Source organism: Hyaena hyaena, unplaced genomic scaffold (assembly GCF_003009895.1).
Source record: "Hyaena hyaena isolate Hyena2069 unplaced genomic scaffold, ASM300989v1 scaffold_386, whole genome shotgun sequence".
Taxonomy (NCBI): Eukaryota; Metazoa; Chordata; class Mammalia; order Carnivora; family Hyaenidae; genus Hyaena; species Hyaena hyaena.
Window position 1 is genome coordinate 1,393,643 of NW_024081020.1, and position 12,975 is coordinate 1,406,617.

Below are 12,975 nucleotides of genomic sequence, written 5' to 3' on the forward strand. Positions count from 1 at the left end.
CGTGACTCCGTGGTGTGCCCTGGACACTCTCTGCTTGTGGCCGGCAGGGAACGGCAGAAGTGACTCTGCATGACGGCCAGCGGGAGGTTGTGGGGACTAAGACAGCCCCTCCCTTGTTGACCAGAAACCCACTCGTGAAGCCTCGAGCCGACGGACTGCCCGTGTGGGGAGAAGCCCAGACCAGCCCACGCGGAGAGATGGGCAGCCGGCCCCGTGCTGTTCAAACAGGACCACGTTCTGACACCTGGAAGAGAGACCCTGCCCATCTAGACTTTTCCCGGCTTCCTGACCCACAGAAGCCTTGAGACAGAACAAATGATTGTTGTTGTCCAAGCCACTAACTTTTGGTCCAATTTGTTGGGCAGGAATTGTGACCGTACAGTGATCTTTAACAATGTCCATCTCCCTGTGATCGTGGGGACCACAAACCAGGAAGGGCTTCCTGCCCAGGCCGCTGGTCCTCTGCTCTCACTCTGCGCACAGGTTAACTCCGTGTGTGCGGGCTGTGCCCGCGTGTTAGTCCCCGATCTCTCTCCACCCCCGGAGCCCCTCAAAGTGCCTGGCTCTCAGCAGTATCAGCGGGTGTTAGTGGAAGTCCCTGTATCCTGGGGCCCTCATGTTTGCAGCCTGACTGATCTTCCTTGTTCTCCAGCAAGCCATCCGCCCCTCTAATCTCCCTTTCACTAGAGAATCCAGGAGAGAAACTTCCAGAACAGTGGGTGCCTTTGTGGATGCCCAGTAGGAGGGCCAGTGGCAGCAGGTTAAAGGTCTTTCTTCTCTGCTGGGAACCCCGGAGGCGTGCCCATTTGCAGAGGAACCAAGCTTTGCCTGGGTTTCCTCTTGGACTGCCTTCGGCATCTCCAGCCTTTTGGTGGAAGGCCCAGGTCTCAGGAGTGTGGCTCGGTAAGATGAGCTGGACTTTTCAAGGACCAGGAGAGCAGGGAAAAGTCAGGAAGGAGGTGGTTCCTGGAGGCAGAGCGCTGGGATTTAGATGCCATTTAGAGGTGCTGGCGTCGACTCCCAGCCCACAAAGGCTGCCCACTTCTCAGGCTTTGCTTCACTCCGGGTCCGCGGGTTCAGCAGCAGGGAGAGTGACACACTGCGTCCCCAGGAGGCTGAGAATGGTGAGGGGGCCTGGTGGGTAAGCCTAGGGGGTGGCGGAGGGAGACTGGGTGGCAAGAAGTGGCTTGGGGGAAATTACAGCGTTTTTGAAAGGATCCAAATGTTGATGCCTAGAACTGAAAGATGCTCCTGGCTGTTGCCCAATTACAAAAGGTATTCGGAGCTGGGTGGTTAGGCTGTCTTGTTTTTCTGGGCCAAGGGGAGAGAGACTATTGCAGTATTACTAGTTTAGGTCTTTTGATGACCCAGTGGTACCTGGTCCAGGGGCAAAAACCACCGAAAAACAATGTCAGCGAGTTCATGGCTGCCCCTCCTCACGCCCGTCCGAGGAGTCCTGAAGTCCCAGCAGAGGCAGGTGAGGAGGCAGGGGTGGGGGAGACCCCTCCCCATCACCACCGCTTTGGGATTTACAAGCGGAGAAGGCTCGCGTTCCTCAGTTGTGCGGCGGCCGTTGTGAGCGTGGGAAGGAGGGAGTGTATCAAAGATACATAGGTGGATGTTATTTTTGACTGATTCTGGGGCAAAATCAATTTTATTTATCCTTACAGATGGAATCAAGGCTCAAGATAGGCTGGGGACCTTCTCCCTGATCTTTTTCTATCTTTTTTTTCTTTTCAGAATCAAGAGACCTCTGGGGCGCCTGGGTGGCTCAGTCGGTTAAGTGTCCGACTTCAGCTCAGGTCATGATCTCACAGTTCGTGGGTTCGAGCCCCACGTCGGGCTCTGTGCTGACAGCCAGCTCAGAGCCTGGAGCTTGTTTCAGATCCTGCATCTCCCTCTCTCTCTGACGCTCCCCTGCTCACGCTGTCTCTCTCTCTCTCTCTCTCAGAAATAAATAAAACATTAAAAAAAATCTTTATTAAAAAAAAAAATCAAGAGACTTCTCCCCTCCCTCCCCCCAATCCCCCTCCCACCAGAATAGCGTGGGAGGAATGCCCAAGTGCCGCTGCTCGGTCACCCAGGCAACTTCAGACAGGCCCGCGCTATTCAAATTGTTCCCCCACAGAGGACAGAGTCCCCCAGAGGCCCGGGCCGGGGAGGGGCCTGGAAGGGACCGCGCGGGAGAGCCTCGTTACAGGCGCTGAAGGCTCAGTTTCTGCATTTGGAGTTGCAGAATGAAGTGCCCGTCCAACGAGCAAAATCCCCAAACCAAAGTTAGAGTGTCCGACTTTGGTTCCTTTACCATCTGTGGGGAAATTTTGTAGTTTGCCTCACACTCAAAAAGAAACAACAAGGGAAGAAAGACCATTTCCTGTGACAGCCACCCCGGCTGCGTCCTAAGTGCTTGGGTACCCACACCGCAGGGCCTCACCTCCCCCGGGCCATCGTGGGCCACACGGCGGGGCCGCGGGGCCGGGTACGAGAGCCCTGCCCAGCTGACTCTCCAGGTCCCCGAAGAGGGAAGGGTGCCAGGAAGGCGTAGGAATGCGCGCGGGACACTGGGCTGGGCCACAGCGCCCGTTGAGACCCGGGTGGATGTCCACTCTAGTCATCGGTCCCTTTAATCACGTCCTCCAGGCTTGTTAGGCCCGTTCTGTGTTCCCTGGCTTTGGAAAGTACCATACAGCTGGTGTTTAGCAAACTCTCGTTAGGCTGATGAACCAGGGCTACTTGTGTGGCCTGCTGATTACAGAGCAGTGATTAGGGACCTAACAAAGCTCTACGACGGCCGTTTCCGGGGTCAGCACGGAGCACGGTTAGGTCCTCCTGCGGAACGAGCTTCTTTGGGTCCGTGTTAAAAAACAGTAGAGGGAAATTCAAACGTAGTAGTTATGAAAAATCATCTACATTGCAAATCACTCACGGAAATTAACGTCTTAGAACCATTGATTAGCTAGAGGTGTAATGAGAACATGAATTTGTGAATCTGCTGTTTTTTTAACGCTCGCTACCTGGGAGACAGGGGTGATCTGGCAATTGCAGGGCTAATTAGATCCCTTCGGCCTCCAGATTGGAAACTGCGCACCCCAAGTGCCCTCCCCGGGAACCGTTTCATAAACTCGGCCCCACAAAAGCATGGGCACACTGGCTTTAGCTTACCTGGAGGCCTTAAAATACCCCAGAATCCTGGTTGTAGGTGATTTTAATGTTTATTTTATTTTTGAGAGAGAGACAGAGACAGAGTGTGAGTAAGGGAAGGACAGAGAGAGAAACGCACACACAGAATCTGAAGCAGGCTCCAGGCTTCAAGCTGTCAGCACGGAGCCCGACGTGGGGCTCGAACCCATGAACCGTGAGACCATGACCTGAGCCGAAGTTGGACGCTTGAGTGACTGAGCCCCCCAGGCGCCCCTGGAGGTGACTTTCTTAATCTTAGCTCCCAGGCTTCAGGTGCACAGCAGGACACAAGTCCACTTCTGCTGCCCCAACGTGAGCTGGCCAGAAAGAACCAAGTCAGAGCAGGTGATGGTGGCAGCCCCCTAGGATGGGGTTCTGTGGTGTTCTAGAGCCCGTTCTTGATCGTCCTGGAGTGGGCAGATGCCAGGCCTTGGGGTTTTTCTGCGTCCATGCAGAAGTGGACACAGTGGTAAGGTTGGGGGGGGGGGGCCGAGACACTCAGTCTTCAACAGCTCCTCAAATCTGCCTCAAACCACATCTTTAAAAATTTTTTTAAATGTTTATTTATTTTCTTGAGAGAGAAACACACAGCTCGAGCAGCGGCAGAGGGCAGAGAGAGAGGGAGTCACAGAATCCCAAGCAGCTCCAGGCTCCGAGCTGTCAGCACAGAGTCCAACACGGGGCTTGAACCCATGAACCGTGAGATCATGACCTGAGCTAAAGCCGGCCGCCTAACCGACTGAGCCACCCCGGCGCCCCTCAAACCACATCTTAACTAAGGGAAACATGTTGTTATGGTGATAAGGATTCCAGAGAGGTCCGTTGGGTTCTCCTCCAGACAGATGATCACGTCATAAACCTGGTGGACGTTCTGGAGCCGCCCCTGGCTCTGAGCCCAGGCCCGGACCAGAGTCATCTGTGGGGAGCTGTTTGTGGACGAAGTTTGACAGAGAGAAGCTGGAGGTACATGAAGTGGACAGGGAAGGTTTGGCTTGGGACGGATGGTGTGCTTGTTCGTCCATTCATTCATTCGCTTAGCCAAGTATTTAAAACATTTTTTTTAACATTTATTTGTTTTTGAGAGACAGAACAGAGCGTGAGCAGGGGAGAGGCAGAGAGAGAGAGGGAGACACAGGATCTGAAGCAGGCTCCAGGCTCTGAGCTGTCAGCAAAAAGCCCAATGCGGGGCTTGAACCGGCAGACCGTGAGATCATGACCTGAGCCAAAATCTGGTGCTTGACCGACTGTGCCTCCCAGGTGCCCCATTTAGCCAAATATTTTCAAGGCTGCCTAGGAACTTCTGCGAGAGAGAGAGAGAGAGAGAGAGAGAGGCAGGCAGTGGCTTCCGCCCTAGCCTGGCCTGAAACAGCCCTGCAGAGAGAGAGAGGGAGCAAGCAGACCCCACAGACACCAGGTGACCGTGATGTGAGGGCCCGGCGTCCTCCGCTCACGACTGTCAGAAAGCTGAGCAAGCTGAACCCCATCATCACGTATTTCTTTGAATATAACCAACCTTGTTAACACAGACTCTACGAATCATGGCTGTTTCCTCCTGGGGTGGGTGGGAATCTGCACGGCGCACAAAGACGATGGGTCGGAAGAGGGAAAGAGCTTGTACACGACTGTAGACGTTACACGGGCGCTGTGTCTCCTCGAGTGGCTTTCAGGCCTCTTCAGCAAGCCCCATGGCGAGGAAGACCGGCTCCCTGAAGGCACACGCAGTTGTGCGTGTCCACGGGGGGCTAAGAAAGAAGTTTTACAAAACGGTACCAACCCTTCCTAGGTACGAAGCCTCCTGCTATTTTTCTGTTTTTTGATTTCTATTTGATTTCATTTTAAAAAACAAAAAAGATGCTGGGCACGGCCACTCAGGTGATCTGAAGATCTATTCATGGATTGCCAACTGCGGTTTGAGAAACGCTGTCTCCCAGGTGCCGGGCCGCCACAGCCCTCACAGCTGCAGGGGGCCCGACGGCCGGCGATTCCTTAGAAAATGCTTTTCGGTGAACAGATAATGAAGTTTGTCTGTCGATTTAGCTCAGCACGGGCGTGGTGCCCCTGAAAGTTAACAAGAAAACACTAGGGAGCAGCCCCCCACAATACTGGGGCAAGTGTGATTTTCACCCATGGCAGTTGATCATGAGCATGAAATTAACCCCCCCCCCCCGCCCCGCCAGCCCCGGAGAGCCGGGCCACACCTGTATCTCTAGAAATGGCAGCAGCATCCGAGCCGCAGCCCTGTGCCCTTCCTCTGGGCATCACGGCCTGTGTGGGCCGCACGGCCCCGTGGCCACTCTCCTCCCTCACAGCCCCCTTGGGTCCGGCGGGCGGCCTTATTTCCGCTCTACAAAAGGGGAAACCCAGGCCCGGGAGGCAAGGTGTCTTCCTAAGATTATACAGTCAGTCGTGGGCTGAGTTCTGCTTTTTCAATTCCTGGTCTAGCATTCTCCGGCTCTCGTGAATTCCTTGCTGGTTCACCTTTCCTAGGGAACTTGGCACTGCAACATGTTGGGGGCCCTTTGGCAAGGCGAGCTGGGGGTCTGAACCCCGGCATCCTCCCCGCTTGAGCGTGAAGCCACTGTGTTGGGCCAAGGGCCCATTTGGAGGTGGACACGGTAAGTCCTGGAAATGCATGTTGTATTTGGGATTTGCTCCAACCGGCCGTGACTGGAAGGAAGTGAGAGATGAGGCACAGAGAGAGCTGTAGGGAGGGTTTTCGGGGCAGAGAGAACGGTGTAGGCAAAGGCTCTGAGGAGCGAGCGAGTGGGCCCAGGGCGCAGAGGCTCCCTGGAGGCCAGTGTGGGTGGAGCATGTGAGTGACGGGAACATTCGGAGCGGGGGTGACAACCACAGCCCCTTGGTTTTCCTGGGGACCAGGCCACCGAGAGCCGCTGAGCGAAGGCTGCGGTGCGGGGACAGTGCTGTGGCCAGCAGGCCACGTGCTGGGGGTTCTCACCCCCATGTGACAGCAAGTTCAGGGCTCTTAGCATCTGCTAGGTTTACATTTTTTTAAAGTTTTAAAAATTCATTTATTATCAGAGAGAGAGAGAGAGAGCGAGAGCGTGTGTGAGCTGGGGAGGTGCAGAGAGAGAGGGAGAGAGAGGATCCCAAACAGGCTCGGTGCTGTCAGTGCAGAGCCTGACACGGGGCTCGATCTCACATACCGTGAGGTCATGACTTGAGCCGAAATCGAGTCGGACACTTAACTGACTGAGCCCCCCAGGCACCCCAGCGTCTGCTGGATTTAGAACACCACCATCATGGCCACTGGATACAGGGTGGTGGTCATTCCCTTTGCTCAGTTGTTTTTTTTTTTTTAAATGTTTTTATTTATTTCTAAGAGAGAGAGACAGAGCACAAGTTGGGGAGGGTCAGAGAGAGAGGGAGACACAGAATCTGAAGCAGGCTCCAGGCTCTGAGCTGTCAGCACAGAGCCCGACGTGGGGCTCGAACCCACGAACTGCGAGATCATGATCTGGGCTGAAGTCGGATGCTTAACTGACTGAGCCACCCAGGCGCCCCCGCTTTGCTCTGTTTTGAAGGTGGGAGATATGGTTTTGCAGTATTTGGCATTACAGCTTTGGAGGGGAGAGTCCCAGATGTGGGGTCACTGGGTCAGGAGGGAGTCGCCTCCTTTTCTAACACCCAGGACGTTTGTGTTTCTAGCTGCTGGCCCACAGCATGCTTCATCGACCGTGACCTCATTCAATATGTAACAAGACAGTGTCCGATTGTTCAGATTTGCCTGGTTCTCGGCATATGTCTATTGGCTGAATGACAATGAAGTCAGATCGGATGTAGGGTTAGTTTGGATAGAATATAAGCTGTCAATCAAACTTTACAATGCCTCCCATCTCCAGATAAAACCAAAGTTCTGCTGATGACCCTCAAGGCCCTGTGTCTCTAGCTCCAGGAGCCCTAATCCCTCATCCTCAGCTTCATCTTCTGTGACTCTCTCCTGCTCATTAGCTCTACCCACACTGGCCTCCCTAATGCTTACTGACCTCAGGGCCTTTGCACATGCCATTCCATTTTCCTGGATGCTTTCCCCACTGATATCCACATGGTACCTTCCTCTTTTCCTTTAGGTCTACATGCAAACGGTACCTTATCTGGCACCTCCCACACCACCTTCCCCGACCATTCCCTCCAGGCCTCCCTCCTCCCCTCTGTTCTAGCTTGCTCCTCAGCTCTTGTGATAGATTTGCTTGTGATTTGTTTTCTGTTTTCACCTGCTAGGAGGAAGGCTCCAGAGGGCAAGCATTTAATTGGTTCTGTGCTGGCAAAGTGGCAGGTCTTGACTGCAAGCAGGTCTTGACTGAATGCACTGATGAACAAGGGGACAGTGGAATAAGTCGCTTTGATCTGGCATCATATGACATTTCAGGCTCATTGCCACCAGCCTTGAGAGACAGGGAAGGGCACCACACCTGCCTTTATTCATAGTGAGATGTCACATTGCAGTTTTGATGAATTAGAACGATTCTCATACTTTTCAAACATTTTATCTCATTAATCCGAGACTTAATTTGGACCTAATAACCTCCTCCCTCCTCGTGTCTAGAGCAGAGGGGAGCAGAGCCCACTTTGATGGGGTGTGCTGGGGTAGCTGGCTTGTTTGCTGAGTAGAGTGTGCCAGCTGAGGCTGGGGTTGAATTCCTGGTGGGTGGCGGGAGTGGGGTGGCGTTGGTGGGGGGAGTGAAGGTGCTGTTATGACCCGCAGCTTGGGAAAGAAGGTCAGTGATCACACGGAGGCGGTGCAGCTCCGGAGTAGGATCTGACGGCAGGCAGCCGGATTTTCACAGCGGGGTTCGTGAGTTTGCTGTGTGGTTCTTGACGCCAGCCCTCTTCCCCATCTCCCGTGAGACCCGCAGCGAAACAAACCCTTTTCTTGGTGAGATTGAATCTATTTTTCAGAAAGTGTCCAAGGTCTAAGTGGGTGTTGGAGCGCCAGTTGAGGCACCTGTGGGAGGCTGGCCTCACCTGGTGCTCAAGTTCTCCTGAAGGACTGGGGTGAAGTGCCAGAGATACTGAGTGGTGTGCACACGCGTGCAAATCCTCCTACAGGGTTTCCTAAATGGGGATACCTTCATCAACCTGAGTGGCCCACAGGAATTAGAGAAAATTAAAGCTTGATGTGGCCAGTTCCCCAAATCTCCCCCCTTCCCAGCTCCTGTCTAGTTCTTGCATAAGACCCCCCACTGGGCCCTCCCCCCCACCCCATCATCCTGTGTCTCTCCGTGCCCTGTTTCCTTTGTCTCCACTTTCCACTGTCCCTGTCCAGAGGGGGCACAAGCAGCCTGCTTCCCTGCTGGTGCACCTCTGCTCTTAGCCAGGGGCCACTGGACTGGCCGGGGGAGTGGCGGCCCGGTGGCCCAGCCCGGCCGCTACAGTGCACACCCACCACGGAGCTTTCCCAGGGGTGCTCTCCAGGCCGCCCACCCCCAAACCCGCGGGCCCCTTCAGCCCTTCTTTCAGACCAAGAGAGTGTTTTCAAACTTCAGGTTACAAACCAACAGTGGGTTGAGAGAGTCACAGCTATTGAAAAAGTAGAAGGGGGCGGTGCCTGGACGGCTCAGTCGGTTGGTTTGGCTCAGGTCAGGATCTCACGGTTCGTGAGTTCGAGCCCCGTGTTGGGCTCTGTGCTGACAGTACAGTCTGCTTGGGACTCTCTCTCTCCCTCCCTCTCTCTCAAAAAGTAAATAAACTTAAAAAAATAGAATGGAATAGAAAATGTACATCACATATTTGAGGCTAAGTATTGTCATCTGTGTGTGTAGACATGTACATATGTGATACACAAGTGGGTTGTGCTGTAAAATTCAAAAAGTTTGGAAGCCACTTGCCTGGACAGTTAGTATAACTGTTTTCTATTTTACTGTGTGTCACAGTCCCTCCTGAGGGGATATTTAATATTTTAGTGGGAGAAGTTACCAGCATATTGAAGCCCAAGTAAGACTTCCCCCCCTCCGGGGGTTGGAGCCGATGGTCTTCGCGTGGGTGTCGCTCAAGGGCCTGATCATCACATTCAGGGAGAGGCCGGTGAGTCCCCATTCTTGGCGAAAGCCCCCCAACACTGTATGATGCATACTTTCCCTTCCTCTGGAAAACAAACAGGACTGGCCTCGGAGCTGTTGCTCTCATATCTGTGTGCACGTCTTCTCCCAGAAACAGCAAACAGAACATGTAATGCTACGTAAATCCCTGTGAGAAATTTCTTTGTCCAGAAATGGTGTCAGCTTGTTGTTCTTCGTTGCCATGGGGAACACAGAGGGCTGCCTTTGAAACGCAGAGGGGACCTGTGATTGGCCCTCCTTGCTGCCCATCACTGCGGCCCAGCAGCCTGAAGCCACAGAGGACAGAGCACCCACCCCCAAAGCAGTTGCCCTGCTGGGGGCAAAATGATTTGTGCTGTTTTCCTCCAGTCCCCAAAGCAGGGCTTCCAGAACTTGCTCAGGCCGTTGGAGAAGCGACAGGAGAGGTGGAGGGGGAGAGGAGAGGGAGCGGGTCACACCAGAGGAGGGCTCCACCCTGGCCTGTACCCGAATCTATTCATTCTCAATGTGGCTTGAGGCTGCTTTGGGAAGAGAGTAAAAGGAGTCCCAGAAAACCCCTCTGATGGATCTTTGAAACTTCCACCTTGTTGCTTATTTTAAGAGAACCAAAAATAGCCCAGCCTAGAGAATTTCTGGCAGTCTTATTTTGGCAAAGTCTTTAAAAGAGCCCTTGCAATATAGTGTGAGGCAGAAGGTGTGAGGCAGAAGGTGGAAGCGAGCACCTGGCGGACGGTGTCCCAGGACGGTGGTCTGGGCGGGCCTGGGGACCCGGAGCCCAAGGGCCAACACACAGAGGCTCTGGAGCCTGGGGTACGGGAAGCAGCCGGGACCTGACCCTTTCAGGTGAGAGTCGTTGCAACTTGCACCAGGCAGGAAAGGGCACCCAAAGCTCTGGAGGGGAACCGACCAGGAGGGAAAGGGGGAGCCCCTCTGGTGACCTGGGTTGAGCACAGAGTCCAGGGGTCTGTGCACAAGGGCTGGCTGCTTGTTGGCCAGTCGCCCTGACGGGGTTGCTTGGGAGAACAGCATTCTCTGGTCTGGATTCAGACAGCTGTGCCCTTCTAGGGCCCAAGCGGGGGCGCCACCGGAGCCCGAGTCTGGGTAGCAGGACTCCACTGCTGTGGCTGGAGGACAGACACCTGTTGGGCTGCTGGAGCCAGAACCACGGACTCACTGTCCAGGGTTCCGGAACGTTCCACAGGGGAAGCTGCAGGAGGAGATGCTGGACTTCCTGCCTCTACTCACATGAGTCATGGGAGAAATACAAGAAGGAAGACTGGCTTGAGCTGGTCACACTGGTCTCAGCCCTGGTCTGGGGACCTTCATAAGCCTTCTTGAGAAGGGAAGAATGAAGAGCCCTTTCCGTTGCCTCAGTGTCGGCTCATAAACACGGGTAGGGTTGGCCTGGGGCCTCCCAGGGCCGGGCCCGCCGGGATGGGTGCCACCGCAGAGGCCCTAGGGGAATGACTGATGACGTTGGGGGTGGCGGGGCCAAGGTCCGGGGCCAAGCGGGTGCCCCCGGCTCCGGAGGCTGCCATAGACGCCGGAGGCCGAGGGTCCAGGTTGGAGCGGGTGCTGCGGTGGCCTCTCTGCCCCGGGCACCCAGACCCCGAGAACGCTGGGCACCCGGGCGAACGGCCACCCGGTGCACGACTGACTGAGACCCAGCTTCCTGGGTGTGGGAGGAGCCCAGGGAGGAAGGAAAGGAAACTCCAACCAAACACAGACGGCGGCATCCCCCCTCAAGGAAAACGCCGAGGCCCAGATGGCTTGAGTCACCTTCAGCCCCACCCACCTGCGCGTGTGTCTAGAGCACAGTGTGTGCGCGTTGCGTGTGCATGGCTGTGCGGGAGCGTGAGTGTCGGCCAGTATGGGGATGAGTGTGTGGTGCGAGGGCACGGGAGCCTGCCGTGCCCAGGTGAGTGTGCGCGTGGCTGTGGACGTGTGTGCGGCGACACGTGTGTGTGAGCGGGGCCGCGCTCAGGAATGCAGGTCTGTGAGCCCGTGTCGGCAAGTGTGCTGGTGAGTGTGAGACCGAGTGTGTCCCAGCGACGGTGCAGTGTCCGTGAGCGGGGCTGCGCGGGCGAACCGGGTGACGCCATCGCTCCCGGCCGCCACACAACCTGCCCCTCTGGGGCCCACACGCGGCTGCGTGGCTTCTTGACCCGGAAAGGGGGTGGGGGGGGCACGGCGGGGGCGCGCGCGGCGGCCGCGGGGGGCGTCGGGGGCCGACCCGGCTCGCGCCGCGGCGCCGTTGCTAAGGCCGGCGGGCGGGCGCGAGGCGGGCGGGCCTTAGCAACGGGCCGCGGGGGCGCGCGGGCCGCGGCCGCGGGGGGCCAGCCGCGCTCGCGGGCTCCTGCGCTCCCACGCGCGCGCGCGGGCGGCGGGGGCGGGGGCGGGGCGGGCGCGCGCCGGGGCGCGCTCCGGCGGCCGGCGGGGATTTCCAGCGCGCGAGAGGAAGTGCTGCGAGAGGGTGCGTGAGGGCGCGAGGGAGCGCGGCGCGGCGCGGCCGCCGCGTGCGCGAGCCGGGGTTGCAGCCCAGCAGGGACTTTCCAGCCGGCGGCGGCGGCGGCGGCGGCGGCGGCCGCCGGCCCTTCCCCGCCCCCCGACATGGGGCTGCCCGGGGAGCAGGACGCTGCGGACCGCGGCGGAGGACGAGCCCGGCGCCCCTGAGCCGGCCGAGCGGGGCGGACCGCGGGGTAAGGGGAGGCGGCGGCGGCGGCGGGCGGGCGGGCGGGCGGCCGGGAGGCTCCATCCCAGGCGGCTCCTTCCCGCGTCCTCGGCGGGCGGGCGGGCGGCGGCGGCGGCGGCGGGCCCGGGGCCGGAGCCGGGCCGGGGCGAAGCAGGCCCGGCGCCCGGCGGCGAGTGCCCGGTGCGGCGCCGCCTCGCCCCCGCCCGGGCCCGTCCGCCCCCCGAGCGCCTCAACTTCGGAAAACTTTGTCCTCGAGGCCGGGCCCGGGGCCCGCGGGCCGGGGCGCCCGCAGCTTTTCAGGAAACGGGGTGCCGAGGCCTCCCGGGGGCGCGAGCCCCGCGGGGTGGGGAGAGCCGGCATCCCCCCGCGAGGCCGTGTTTTCTGGCGGCGGGAGGGGCGCGCCGGCTCGGGGGTCCGCATCCAGCAGGGGGTCCCCCCTCCCGGGCTGCCGGCCCGCGGGGGGGGGGGTTCCAAAGCCCTTATTTAAAAGTTTATACTGAGTCATTCCTCTGCAGATGAACCTCTGATTCATAATCGGGGAGCTGCAGTGGCCTCGAAGGCAGGCGGTACTGGGATCCAGTTTGGGGCAAAATGCACACATTCCACCTTTGATACATAGGAAAGGTCAGACCGGGCCCCCAGAGGTGCAAAAAATGAAAAGGATGCCTGCCACGGTATTTAAAATTTCATCTCCAGGCGCCAGGCTGTCGCTCACGTAGGCTTTGCCACGTTTTCACGCCGTCACCCCATTTGGGGACATCTATTTAATATCGAGACCTGTAGAGAGAATTCCGTGTGGAACATTCTTTACCCTTAATTTGCAAACCTGTAAACAAAAGGGAAATGGATGAACTGTTGTGGACGTGCTTTGAAATTTAACAACCCTTCAGATAATGGTTCATTGAAGGAAACAGTTTTATTTCACGTTTTTCCTATGAAGCTCTGAATCAGATTTCAGACAGAGACGGGGGTGTGTGAGTGTGTGTCGTGTGTGTGTGTGTGTGTGTGTGTGTGTTCATTTATTTTTGTGGAGTCATAAAGGCTATG

At 57.0% G+C, this 12,975-nt stretch overlaps 1 protein-coding gene across 6 annotated transcripts in view; it reads left to right on the forward strand.

The window, feature by feature from the left end:
• The first annotated feature begins 11,100 nt into the window (after positions 1-11,100).
• TRAF3 (TNF receptor associated factor 3) overlaps positions 11,101-12,975 on the forward strand; it is a 110,531-nt gene continuing 108,656 nt past the window's right edge. For 4 of the 6 annotated variants that reach the window (XM_039251174.1, XM_039251173.1, XM_039251179.1 and 1 more), the window contains exon 1: positions 11,716-11,935. The gene's annotated coding sequence lies outside the window, so the exon portion shown is untranslated. The other 2 variants (XM_039251175.1, XM_039251177.1) reach the window with 2 other exon arrangements.